We start from the raw sequence: 14,353 nt of genomic DNA on the forward strand, positions 1-14,353 counted from the left end.
ACAAGGTTCCGCTACTGCCTTCAGACAGGTTTACTTAAGGTTCGGGTGAGTGTTAGCTCCTAGGTTAGCCCAAGGGTGAGACAGGGTTGGTGTGTGTTAAAGTGAGAGTGAGGGTTGGGTCAGGCAGAGTTTAGTATAACAGCCAAGAGTACGTTTAGAGTCCGATGAGTGTTAGAGCCTCGGTTACCGCGAGGGTAGCGAAAAGTTCATATATTGGTTAGGTGAAGGTAAGCAATGGAACTTGTTCAGAATTTGGCTACCACCAGGTATACATTTACATTCGGAACAGTGTATGAGCCGCAGTAACCGTGAGGCAACTTAAAGGTTGGTATGATGGATAGGGTGATGGAGAGACATGGGACAGGCTTCGCCTTTTATTTGCAGCCTTGTGTACCTCTAGACTCGCAACACTGTTAGGGCCACGGTTACCTGGAGGGTAGGGGAAAGGATTGAACGTTCCTTAGTGTCAGTCTGAGGGATGGGAGAGTGTTCCGCTACTGCCTGTATCCAGGTACACGTTAATGTTCGGTTGAGGGTTAGGAACTCGGTTAACCCGAGGGTGAACAGGGTTGGTGTGTTAGTTCAAATGACGGTGAGGGTTTGGACAGTGTAGATTTCAGATAACAGCCACGTAGGGTCGGAGCAGTATTTGAAACTTGGTCAGCGTGAGGGAAGTTAAAGGATGGTATGTTGGTTAGGGTGAGGGTGAGTGATGGGACAGTGTTCAGGTTCTGCTTACCCTGCTGTGCTTCGTTAGGCTCGGAAGACTCTTAAGGCCACGGTAGGTGGGAGGTTATAGGAAAGGATTGAACGTTGGTTAGTTGAGGCTGAGGGATGGGACATGTTTCAGCTACTGCGTGCATCCACGTATACATTAAAGTTCAGCTGAGGGTTAGGAATTCGGTAGCCATAGGGTGAGACAGGGTTGGTGTGTTAGTTAAAGTGACGGTGAGGGTTTGGACTGTGTAGGGTTTCGGATAACGGCCAAGTACGTTCGAAACAGTTTTCAAACTTTGGTCAGCGTGAGGGAAGTTAAAGGTTGGTATGTTGTTTAGGGTGAGGGTGAGTGTTGGGACAGTGTTCAGGTTCTGCTTACAGCCAGGTGCACGTTTAGGCTCCTAAGACTCTTAGGTCAACGGCTAGCGGGAGGTTATGGGGAAGGATTGAATATTGGTTAGTGTGAGGTTGAGGCAAGGGACATGTTTCAGCTACTGCCTTCAGCCATGTATACATTAAGCTTCGGGTCAGGGTTCGGGCCCCGGTTAGCCCGAGTGTGAGAGAATGTTGGTGTTTTAGTTACACAGCGTGAGGGTTCAGACATTGTACGGGTTCGGAAAACAGCCAAGTATACATTTAGGATCAGACGAGTGTTAGAGTCTCGGTTATCGCCACGGTACGGAACGGTTGGTATGCTTGATATGTTGAGGGTGAGAGATGGAACTGTGTTCGGCTGCTGCCTACAGTCAGGTGTACATTTAGGTTCGGAGCAGTGTTTGAGCCACGTTCACCCCAACGGAAGTTAAAGTTGGTATGTTGGTTAGGGTGAGGGTGAGGGATGGGTCAGTGTTCGGGTTCTGCTTACAACCAGGTGTACGTTTAGTTTCAGAAAACTGTTAGGATCATTGATAGCTGAGTTTATGAAAAAGGATTTTATGTTGGTTAGTGTGAGGATAAGGGAACGGACAGGGTTCGGCTACTGCCTTCAGACAGGTTTACTTAAGGTTCGGGTGAGTGTTAGCTCCTAGGTTAGCCCAAGGGTGAGACAGGATTGGTGTGTGTTAAAGTGCGAGTGAGGGTTGGGACAGGCAGAGTTTAGTATAACAGCCAAGTTTAGAGTCCGATGAGTGTTAGAGCCTCGGTTACCGCGAGGGTAGGGAAAAGGTCATATATTGGTTTAGTTGAGGGTGAGTAATGGAACTTGTTCGGATGTTGCCTACAACCAGGTACACCTTTACATTCGGAACAGTGTATGAGCAGCAGTAACCGTGAGGCATCTTAAAGGTTGGTATGATGGTTAGGGTGATGGAGAGACATGGGACAAGCTTGCCTTTTATTTACCGCCTTGTGTACCTCTAGACTCTCAACACTGTTAGGGCCACGGTTACCTGGAGGGTATGGAAAAGGAGTGAAGGTTCCTTATTGTCAGTCTGAGGGATGTGAGAATGTTCCGCTACTGCCTGTATCCAGGTACACGTTAATGTTCCGTTGAGGGTTAGGAACTCGGTTCACCCGAGAGTAAACAGGGTTGGTGTGTTAGTTAAAATGACGGTGAGGGTTTGGACAGTGTGGACTTTCGGATAACATCCACGTAGGTTCGGAGCGGTATTTGAAACTTAGTCAGCGTTAGGGAAGTTAAAGTTTGGTATGTTGGTTAGGGTGAGGGTGAGTGACGGGACAGTGTTCAGGTTCTGCTTACAGCCAGATGCACGTTTAGCCTCCTAAGATTCTAAGGTCCACGGTTGGCAGGAGGTTGTGAGAAAACATTGAATGTTGGTTAGTGTGAGGCTGAGGCATGGTACAGGTTTCAGCTACTGCCTCCAGACAGGTATACATTAAGGTTCGGGTCAGTGTTAGGGCCTTGGTTAGCCCGAGTATGAGAGAGTGTTGATGTGTTACAGAGAGGGTGAGGGTTCAGACATTGTACGGGTTTGGGAAACAGCCGAGTATAAGTTTAGGATCGGAAGAGAGTTAGAGCTTCGGTTATCACCACGGTAAGGAAAAGGTTGGTATGCTTGATATGCTGAGGGTGAGGGATGGAACTGTGTTCGGCTGCTGCCTACAGTCAGGTATACATTTAGGTTCGGAGCAGTGTTTGAGCCACGTTCACCCCAACGGAAGTTAAAGTTGGTATGTTGGTTAGGGTGAGGGTGAGGGATGGGTCAGTGTTCGGGTTCTGCTTACAACCAGGTGTACGTTTAGGTTCAGAACACTGTTAGGATCACTGTTAGCTGGAGGTTATGGCAAAGGATTTTATGTTGGTTAGTGTGAGGATTAGGGAACGGACAAGGTTCCGCTACTGCCTTCAGACAGGTTTACTTAAGGTTCGGGTGAGTGTTAGCTCCTAGGTTAGCCCAAGGGTGAGACAGGGTTGGTGTGTGTTAAAGTGAGAGTGAGGGTTGGGTCAGGCAGAGTTTAGTATAACAGCCAAGAGTACGTTTAGAGTCCGATGAGTGTTAGAGCCTCGGTTACCGCGAGGGTAGCGAAAAGTTCATATATTGGTTAGGTGAAGGTAAGCAATGGAACTTGTTCAGAATTTGGCTACCACCAGGTATACATTTACATTCGGAACAGTGTATGAGCCGCAGTAACCGTGAGGCAACTTAAAGGTTGGTATGATGGATAGGGTGATGGAGAGACATGGGACAGGCTTCGCCTTTTATTTGCAGCCTTGTGTACCTCTAGACTCGCAACACTGTTAGGGCCACGGTTACCTGGAGGGTAGGGGAAAGGATTGAACGTTCCTTAGTGTCAGTCTGAGGGATGGGAGAGTGTTCCGCTACTGCCTGTATCCAGGTACACGTTAATGTTCGGTTGAGGGTTAGGAACTCGGTTAACCCGAGGGTGAACAGGGTTGGTGTGTTAGTTCAAATGACGGTGAGGGTTTGGACAGTGTAGATTTCAGATAACAGCCACGTAGGGTCGGAGCAGTATTTGAAACTTGGTCAGCGTGAGGGAAGTTAAAGGATGGTATGTTGGTTAGGGTGAGGGTGAGTGATGGGACAGTGTTCAGGTTCTGCTTACCCTGCTGTGCTTCGTTAGGCTCGGAAGACTCTTAAGGCCACGGTAGGTGGGAGGTTATAGGAAAGGATTGAACGTTGCTTAGTTGAGGCTGAGGGATGGGACATGTTTCAGCTACTGCGTGCATCCACGTATACATTAAAGTTCAGCTGAGGGTTAGGAATTCGGTAGCCATAGGGTGAGACAGGGTTGGTGTGTTAGTTAAAGTGACGGTGAGGGTTTGGACAGTGTAGGGTTTCGGATAACGGCCAAGTACGTTCGAAACAGTTTTCAAACTTTGGTCAGCGTGAGGGAAGTTAAAGGTTGGTATGTTGTTTAGGGTGAGGGTGAGTGTTGGGACAGTGTTCAGGTTCTGCTTACAGCCAGGTGCACGTTTAGGCTCCTAAGACTCTTAGGTCAACGGCTAGCGGGAGGTTATGGGGAAGGATTGAATATTGGTTAGTGTGAGGTTGAGGCAAGGGACATGTTTCAGCTACTGCCTTCAGCCATGTATACATTAAGCTTCGGGTCAGGGTTCGGGCCCCGGTTAGCCCGAGTGTGAGAGAATGTTGGTGTTTTAGTTACACAGCGTGAGGGTTCAGACATTGTACGGGTTCGGAAAACAGCCAAGTATACGTTTAGAGTGCGATGAGTGTTAGAGCCTCGGTTACCGCGAGGGTAGGGAAAAGGTCAATTATTGGTTTAGTTGAGGGTGAGGAATGGAACTTGTTCGGATGGTGCCTACAACCAGGTATACATTTATGTTCGGAACAGTGTTTGAGCCACTGTAACCTTGATGCAACTTAAGGTCGGTATGATGGTTAGGGTGAGGGAGAGAAATGGGACAGGCTTGCCTTTTATTTACAGCCTTCTGTACCTCACGACTCGCAACAGGTTTAGGGACCACGGTAACCTGGAGGGTATGGGAAAGGATTGAACGTTCCTTAGTGTCAGTCTGAGGGATGGGAGTGTGTTCGGCTACTGCCTGTATCCAGGTACACGTTAATGTTCGGTTGAGGGTTAGGAACTCGGTTAACCAGAGGGTGAACAGGGTTGGTGTGTTAGTTAAAATGACGGTGAGGGTATGGATAGTGTGGACTTTCGGATAACAGCCACGTAGGTTCGGAGCGGTATTTGAAACCTGGTCAGCGTGAGGGAAGTTATAGGATGGTATGTTGGTTAGGGTGAGGGTGAGTGACGGGACAGTGTTCAGGTTCTGCTTACAGCCAGATGCACGTTTGGCTCCTAAGATTCTTAGGTCCACGGTTGGCAGGAGGTTGTGAGAAAAGATTGAATGTTGGTTAGTGTGAGGCTGAGGCATGGGACAGGTTTCAGCTACTGCCTCCACACAGGTATACATTAAGGTTCGGGTCAGTGTTAGGGCCTTGGTTAGCCCGAGTGTGTGAGAGTGTTGACGTGTTCCAGAGAGGGTGAGGGTTCAGACATTGTACGGGTTTGGGAAACAGCCGAGTATACGTTTAGGATCGGAAGAGTGTTAGAGCCTCGGTTATCACCACGGTAAGGAAAGGGTTGGTATGCTTGATATGCTGAGGGTGAGGGATGGAACTGTGTTCGGCTGCTGCCTACAGTCAGGTATACATTTAGGTTCGGAGCAGTGTTTGAGCCACGTTCACCCCAACGGAAGTTAAAGTTGGTATGTTGGTTAGGGTGAGGGTGAGGGATGGGTCAGTGTTCGGGTTCTGCTTACAACCAGGTGTACGTTTAGGTTCAGAACACTGTTAGGATCACTGTTAGCTGGAGGTTATGGCAAAGGATTTTATGTTGGTTAGTGTGAGGATTAGGGAACGGACAAGGTTCCGCTACTGCCTTCAGACAGGTTTACTTAAGGTTCGGGTGAGTGTTAGCTCCTAGGTTAGCCCAAGGGTGAGACAGGGTTGGTGTGTGTTAAAGTGAGAGTGAGGGTTGGGTCAGGCAGAGTTTAGTATAACAGCCAAGAGTACGTTTAGAGTCCGATGAGTGTTAGAGCCTCGGTTACCGCGAGGGTAGCGAAAAGTTCATATATTGGTTAGGTGAAGGTAAGCAATGGAACTTGTTCAGAATTTGGCTACCACCAGGTATACATTTACATTCGGAACAGTGTATGAGCCGCAGTAACCGTGAGGCAACTTAAAGGTTGGTATGATGGATAGGGTGATGGAGAGACATGGGACAGGCTTCGCCTTTTATTTGCAGCCTTGTGTACCTCTAGACTCGCAACACTGTTAGGGCCACGGTTACCTGGAGGGTAGGGGAAAGGATTGAACGTTCCTTAGTGTCAGTCTGAGGGATGGGAGAGTGTTCCGCTACTGCCTGTATCCAGGTACACGTTAATGTTCGGTTGAGGGTTAGGAACTCGGTTAACCCGAGGGTGAACAGGGTTGGTGTGTTAGTTCAAATGACGGTGAGGGTTTGGACAGTGTAGATTTCAGATAACAGCCACGTAGGGTCGGAGCAGTATTTGAAACTTGGTCAGCGTGAGGGAAGTTAAAGGATGGTATGTTGGTTAGGGTGAGGGTGAGTGATGGGACAGTGTTCAGGTTCTGCTTACCCTGCTGTGCTTCGTTAGGCTCGGAAGACTCTTAAGGCCACGGTAGGTGGGAGGTTATAGGAAAGGATTGAACGTTGGTTAGTTGAGGCTGAGGGATGGGACATGTTTCAGCTACTGCGTGCATCCACGTATACATTAAAGTTCAGCTGAGGGTTAGGAATTCGGTAGCCATAGGGTGAGACAGGGTTGGTGTGTTAGTTAAAGTGACGGTGAGGGTTTGGACTGTGTAGGGTTTCGGATAACGGCCAAGTACGTTCGAAACAGTTTTCAAACTTTGGTCAGCGTGAGGGAAGTTAAAGGTTGGTATGTTGTTTAGGGTGAGGGTGAGTGTTGGGACAGTGTTCAGGTTCTGCTTACAGCCAGGTGCACGTTTAGGCTCCTAAGACTCTTAGGTCAACGGCTAGCGGGAGGTTATGGGGAAGGATTGAATATTGGTTAGTGTGAGGTTGAGGCAAGGGACATGTTTCAGCTACTGCCTTCAGCCATGTATACATTAAGCTTCGGGTCAGGGTTCGGGCCCCGGTTAGCCCGAGTGTGAGAGAATGTTGGTGTTTTAGTTACACAGCGTGAGGGTTCAGACATTGTACGGGTTCGGAAAACAGCCAAGTATACATTTAGGATCAGACGAGTGTTAGAGTCTCGGTTATCGCCACGGTACGGAACGGTTGGTATGCTTGATATGTTGAGGGTGAGAGATGGAACTGTGTTCGGCTGCTGCCTACAGTCAGGTGTACATTTAGGTTCGGAGCAGTGTTTGAGCCACGTTCACCCCAACGGAAGTTAAAGTTGGTATGTTGGTTAGGGTGAGGGTGAGGGATGGGTCAGTGTTCGGGTTCTGCTTACAACCAGGTGTACGTTTAGTTTCAGAAAACTGTTAGGATCATTGATAGCTGAGTTTATGAAAAAGGATTTTATGTTGGTTAGTGTGAGGATAAGGGAACGGACAGGGTTCGGCTACTGCCTTCAGACAGGTTTACTTAAGGTTCGGGTGAGTGTTAGCTCCTAGGTTAGCCCAAGGGTGAGACAGGATTGGTGTGTGTTAAAGTGCGAGTGAGGGTTGGGACAGGCAGAGTTTAGTATAACAGCCAAGTTTAGAGTCCGATGAGTGTTAGAGCCTCGGTTACCGCGAGGGTAGGGAAAAGGTCATATATTGGTTTAGTTGAGGGTGAGTAATGGAACTTGTTCGGATGTTGCCTACAACCAGGTACACCTTTACATTCGGAACAGTGTATGAGCAGCAGTAACCGTGAGGCATCTTAAAGGTTGGTATGATGGTTAGGGTGATGGAGAGACATGGGACAAGCTTGCCTTTTATTTACCGCCTTGTGTACCTCTAGACTCTCAACACTGTTAGGGCCACGGTTACCTGGAGGGTATGGAAAAGGAGTGAAGGTTCCTTATTGTCAGTCTGAGGGATGTGAGAATGTTCCGCTACTGCCTGTATCCAGGTACACGTTAATGTTCCGTTGAGGGTTAGGAACTCGGTTCACCCGAGAGTAAACAGGGTTGGTGTGTTAGTTAAAATGACGGTGAGGGTTTGGACAGTGTGGACTTTCGGATAACATCCACGTAGGTTCGGAGCGGTATTTGAAACTTAGTCAGCGTTAGGGAAGTTAAAGTTTGGTATGTTGGTTAGGGTGAGGGTGAGTGACGGGACAGTGTTCAGGTTCTGCTTACAGCCAGATGCACGTTTAGCCTCCTAAGATTCTAAGGTCCACGGTTGGCAGGAGGTTGTGAGAAAACATTGAATGTTGGTTAGTGTGAGGCTGAGGCATGGTACAGGTTTCAGCTACTGCCTCCAGACAGGTATACATTAAGGTTCGGGTCAGTGTTAGGGCCTTGGTTAGCCCGAGTGTGAGAGAGTGTTGATGTGTTACAGAGAGGGTGAGGGTTCAGACATTGTACGGGTTTGGGAAACAGCCGAGTATAAGTTTAGGATCGGAAGAGTGTTAGAGCTTCGGTTATCACCACGGTAAGGAAAAGGTTGGTATGCTTGATATGCTGAGGGTGAGGGATGGAACTGTGTTCGGCTGCTGCCTACAGTCAGGTATACATTTAGGTTCGGAGCAGTGTTTTAGCCACGTTCACCCCAACGGAAGTTAAAGTTGGTATGTTGGTTAGGGTGAGGGTGAGGGATGGGTCAGTGTTCGGGTTCTGCTTACAACCAGGTGTACGTTTAGGTTCAGAACACTGTTAGGATCACTGTTAGCTGGAGGTTATGGCAAAGGATTTTATGTTGGTTAGTGTGAGGTTTAGGGAACGGACAAGGTTCCGCTACTGCCTTCAGACAGGTTTACTTAAGGTTCGGGTGAGTGTTAGCTCCTAGGTTAGCCCAAGGGTGAGACAGGGTTGGTGTGTGTTAAAGTGAGAGTGAGGGTTGGGTCAGGCAGAGTTTAGTATAACAGCCAAGAGTACGTTTAGAGTCCGATGAGTGTTAGAGCCTCGGTTACCGCGAGGGTAGCGAAAAGTTCATATATTGGTTAGGTGAAGGTAAGCAATGGAACTTGTTCAGAATTTGGCTACCACCAGGTATACATTTACATTCGGAACAGTGTATGAGCCGCAGTAACCGTGAGGCAACTTAAAGGTTGGTATGATGGATAGGGTGATGGAGAGACATGGGACAGGCTTCGCCTTTTATTTGCAGCCTTGTGTACCTCTAGACTCGCAACACTGTTAGGGCCACGGTTACCTGGAGGGTAGGGGAAAGGATTGAACGTTCCTTAGTGTCAGTCTGAGGGATGGGAGAGTGTTCCGCTACTGCCTGTATCCAGGTACACGTTAATGTTCGGTTGAGGGTTAGGAACTCGGTTAACCCGAGGGTGAACAGGGTTGGTGTGTTAGTTCAAATGACGGTGAGGGTTTGGACAGTGTAGATTTCAGATAACAGCCACGTAGGGTCGGAGCAGTATTTGAAACTTGGTCAGCGTGAGGGAAGTTAAAGGATGGTATGTTGGTTAGGGTGAGGGTGAGTGATGGGACAGTGTTCAGGTTCTGCTTACCCTGCTGTGCTTCGTTAGGCTCGGAAGACTCTTAAGGCCACGGTAGGTGGGAGGTTATAGGAAAGGATTGAACGTTGGTTAGTTGAGGCTGAGGGATGGGACATGTTTCAGCTACTGCGTGCATCCACGTATACATTAAAGTTCAGCTGAGGGTTAGGAATTCGGTAGCCATAGGGTGAGACAGGGTTGGTGTGTTAGTTAAAGTGACGGTGAGGGTTTGGACAGTGTAGGGTTTCGGATAACGGCCAAGTACGTTCGAAACAGTTTTCAAACTTTGGTCAGCGTGAGGGAAGTTAAAGGTTGGTATGTTGTTTAGGATGAGGATGAGTGTTGGGACAGTGTTCAGGTTCTGCTTACAGCAAGGTGCACGTTTAGGCTCCTAAGACTCTTAGGTCCACGGTTGGAGGGAGGTTGTGGGAAAAGATTGAATGTTGGTTAGTGTGAGGCTGAGGCATGGGACAGGTTTCAGCTACTGCCTCCACACAGGTATACATTAAGGTTCGGGTTAGTGTTAGGGCCTTCGTTAGCCCGAGTGTGAGAGAGTGTTGGTGTGTTACAGAGAGTGTGAGGGTTCAGACATTGTATGGGTTTGGAAAACAGCCGAGTATACGTTTAGGATCGGAAGAGTGTTAGAGCCTCGGTTATCACCACGGTAAGGAAAAGGTTGGTATGCTTGGTATGCTGAGGGTGAGGGATGGAACTGTGTTCGGCTGCTGCCTACAGTCAGGTATACATTTAGGTTCGGAGCAGTGTTTGAGCCACGTTCACCCCAACGGAAGTTAAAGTTGGTATGTTGGTTAGGGTGAGGGTGAGGGATGGGTCAGTGTTCGGGTTCTGCTTACAACCACGTGTACGTTTAGGTTCAGAACACTGTTAGGATCACTGTTAGCTGGAGGTTATGGCAAAGGATTTTATGTTCGTTAGTGTGAGGATTAGGGAACGGACAGGGTTCGGCTACTGCCTTCAGACTGGTTTACTTAAGGTTCGGGTGAGTGTTAGCTCCTAGGTTAGCCCAAGGGTGAGACAGGGTTGGTGTGTGTTAAAGTGAGAGTGAGGGTTGGGTCAGGCAGAGTTTAGTATAACAGCCAAGAGTACGTTTAGAGTCCGATGAGTGTTAGAGCCTCGGTTACCGCGAGGGTAGCGAAAAGTTCAAATATTGGTTTAGTTGAAGGTGAGGAATGGAACTTGTTCAGAATTCGGCTACAACCAGGTGTACATTTACATTCGGAACAGTGTATGAGCCGCAGTAACCGTGAGGCAACTTAAAGGTTGGTATGATGGTTAGGGTGATGGAGAGACATGGGACAGGCTTCGCCTTTTATTTGCAGCCTTGTGTACCTCTAGACTCGCAACACTGTTAGGGCCACGGTTACCTGGAGGGTAGGGGAAAGGATTGAACGTTCCTTAGTGTCAGTCTGAGGGATGGGAGAGTGTTCGGCTACTGCCTGTATGCAGGTACACGTTAATGTTCGGTTGAGGGTTAGGAACTCGGTTAACCGGAGGGTGAACAAGGTTGGTGTGTTAGTTCAAATGACGGTGAGGGTTTGGACAGTGTGGCCTTTCGGATAACAGCCACGTAGGTTCGGAGCAGTATTTGAAACTTGGTCAGCGTGAGGGAAGTTAAAGGATGGTATGTTGGTTAGGGTGAGGGTGAGTGATGGGACAGTGTTCAGGTTCTGCTTACAGCCAGGTGCAAGTTTAGGCTCCTAAGACTCTTAGGTCCACGGTTGGCGGGAGGTTGTGGGAAAAAATTGAATGTTGGTTAGTGTGAGGCTGAGGCATGGGACAGGTTTCAGCTACTGCGTGCATCCACATATACATTAAGTTCAGGTATAATTTAGGAATTCGGTAGCCAGAGGGTGAGACAGGGTTGGTGCGTGTTAAACTGAGAGTGTGCGTTCGGACATGCAGAGTTTAGTATACCTGCCAAGTTTACGTTTAAGATCCGATGAGTGTTAGATCCTCGGTTACCGCGAGGGTAGGGTAAAGTTCATATGTTGGTTTAGTTGAGGGTGATGAATGGAACGTTGTTCGGACGTTGGCTACAACCATGTATACATTTATGTTCGGAACAGTGTTTGAGCTGCAGTAACCGTGAGGCAACTTAATGGTTGGTATGATGGTTAGGGTGAGGGAGAGAAATGGGAAGGGTGAGGGTTCGCCTTTTATTTACAGCCTTGTGTACCTCTGGACTCCCAGCATTGTTAGGGCCATGGTTACCAGGAGGGTATGGCAAAGGATTGAATGTTGGTTAGTGTCAGTCTGAGGGTTCGACTACTGCCTGTATCCAGGTACACGTTATTGTTCGGTTGAGTGTAGGAACTCGGTTAACCCGAGGGTGAACAGGGTTGGTGTGTTACTTCATATGACGTTGAGTGTTTGTACAGTGTAGAGTTTTGGATAACAGCCAAGTAGGTTACGAACAGTATTTGAAACTTGGTCAGCGTTAGGGAAGTTAACGGATGGTATGTTGGTTAGGTGAGGGTGAGTGATGGGACAGTGTTCAGGTTCTGCTTACAGCCAGGTGCATCTTTAGTCTCGGAAGACTTTTAGGGCCACGGTTAGCTGGAGGTTATGGAAAAGGATTGAATGTTGGTTAATGTGAGGCTGAGGGATGGGACATTTTTCAGCTATTGCGTGCATCCAGATATACATTATAGTTTAGGTGAGGATTAGGAATTCGGTAGCCAGAGTGTGAGACAGGTTTGGTGTGTTAGTTAAAGTGGCGGTGAGTGTTTGGACAGTGTTGGGTTTCGGATAACAGCCAAGTAGGTGCGGAACAGTATTTAAACTTTGGTCTGCGTGAGGGAAGTTAAAGGTTGGTATGTTGTTTAGGGTGAGGGTGAGTGTTGGGAGAGTTTTCAGGTTCTGCTTACAGACAGGTGCACGTTTAGGCTCCTAAGACTCTTAGATCCACGCTTAGAGGGAGGTTATGGGGAAGGATTGAATATTGGTTAGTGTGAGGTTGAGGCATGGTACATGTTTCAGCTACTGCCTCCAGCCCGGTATACATTTAGTTTCGGAGCAGTGTTAGAGCCACATTCACCCCAACGGAAGTTAAAGGTAGGTGTGTTGGTTAGTGTGAGGGTGAGGCATGCGACAGTGTCCAGGGTCTGTTTACAGGCAGCTGTACATTTAGGGTCAGAACACTCTAGGGCCACGGTTACTGGGATGGTATGGTACAGGTTTTTATGTTGGTTAGTATGAGGCTGGGGGACAGGACATGGTTCGGCTACTGCCTGCAGCCAGGTGTAGATTAATCTTCGGTTCCGTGTTTGGGCCTCGGTTAGCCCGAAGTTGGGGACAGTGTTGACGTGTTAGTTAAAGTGAGGATGAGTGTTCAGATGCGGTACGGTTTGGATAACAGCCAAGCATACGATTAGGTTCAGAACTGTTTTAGAGCCTCAGTTACCGCGACGGTAGGTTAAAGTTCTTATGTTCGTTAAGTTGAGGGTGAGGAATGGAACTGTGTTCGGATGTTGCCTACAACCTGGTATACATTTAGGTTCGGAACAGTGTTTGAGCCATGGTAAACGTGAGAGAAGTAAAAGGTTGGTATGATGCTTAGGGTTAGGGTGAGAAATGGGACAGGGTTCGCCTTTTGCTTACAGCCTTGTGTACGTCTAGGCTCAGAACACTGTTATGGCCATGGTTAGCTGGAGGGTATGGGAAAGGATTGAATGTTGGTTAGTGCCAGTCTGAAGGATGGGAGAGTGTTCGGTTACTGCCAGTATCCAGGTATACATTAAGGTTTGGGTGAGGGTTAGGAACTCTAACTCGAGGGTGAACAGAGTTGGCGTGTTAGGTAAAGTAACGTCGAGTGTTTGGACAGTGTAGAGTTTTGGATAACCTCCAAGTAGTTTCAGAACAATACTTGAACCTTGGTCAGCGTGAGGGAAGTAAAAGTTTAGTATGTTGGTTAGGGTGAGGGTGAGTGATGGGACAGGGTTCTGGTTCTTCTTACAGCCATGTGTACGTTTAAGCTCGGAAGACATTTAGGGTCACGCATAGCGGGAGGTTATGGGAAAGGATTGTACGTTGGTTAGTGTGAGTCTGAGACATGGGTCATGTTTCGACTACTGCCTGTAGCCATGGATACATTAAGTTTCAGTTCAGTGTCAAGGCCTCGGTTAGCCCTAATTTGGGGATAGTGTTGACTTGTTAAAGTGAGCATGATGGTTTGGACAAGGTATGGATTCAGAAATCAACCAAGTATAACTTTAGGGTTGGAAGTGTGTTAGAGCCACGGTTACCGTGAGGGTAGGGAAAAGGTTCGTATGTTGTTTAAGTTGACGGTGAGGGATGGATCTGAGTTCGGCTTTTGCCTACAACAAGATACACATTTAGGTTCAGAACAGTGTTTGAGCCATGGTAACCGTGAGGGAAGCACAAGGTTGGTATGATGGTTAGGGTGCGGGTGAGGAAAGGGACGGTGTTCCCCAGTAGCAGCACACCACCCACGCCAGAGACATGGCGTGCGGAGAAGGCGGTGAGCAGGCGGGAGGCGCAGCGCTGGCGGAGCCGGCCAGCGGGGAGATGCTCGCCTCCCGAGCAGATCACGTGAAGGGCATGCGCTCACGGGGCAGGCCAGGAGCATGCTCTTGGGGTGCTTTGAGACGGGTCCCAGCATCTAAGGCCATATCACTCTGAATGCGCCAGATCTCGTCTGATCTCAGAAGCTAAGTAGGGTTGAGCCTGGTTAGTACTTGGATGCGAGACCGCCTGAGAATACCAGGTGCTGTAGGCGTTTGCTCGACTCTCCCTTTGCGCTGCCGCTGAAGCTTGGCTCCCTGTGAACACCTGCCGACCCTTCCCCTCTGCAGCTGCCCAGCCAACCGAAGGTCCCCCTGGGCAGGGGCGGGTCAGCTGCCCTGTACTACAAGCTCGCAGCCCGGCTCGCACGCCAGGCCTTTCGTCCACGTCTCTCGCCAAACCCAGTCCTCAGTCCTCTTCGCTACCGCCATCCGACAGCCCGCCGCCCTTCGCTGTACCTCGGTTGCCGCCGCGGCACCATCACCGCGCTCCCCACACCCGCCACCAGCGCTGCCCTTGCCCCCGCCCCCGCGTCCGCCATCGCGGCACTCCC

General features: G+C 48.9%; 1 pseudogene; it reads left to right on the forward strand.

The window, feature by feature from the left end:
- The first annotated feature begins 13,895 nt into the window (after positions 1–13,895).
- LOC148754396 (5S ribosomal RNA) lies at positions 13,896–14,014 on the forward strand (annotated as a pseudogene).
- Positions 14,015–14,353: the final 339 nt, after the last annotated feature.

The sequence above is a fragment of the Rhinolophus sinicus genome, unplaced genomic scaffold (genome assembly GCF_057876585.1).
Source record: "Rhinolophus sinicus isolate RSI-liver-muscle unplaced genomic scaffold, RSI-T2T HiC_scaffold_19, whole genome shotgun sequence".
NCBI classification, from domain to species: Eukaryota; Metazoa; Chordata; class Mammalia; order Chiroptera; family Rhinolophidae; genus Rhinolophus; species Rhinolophus sinicus.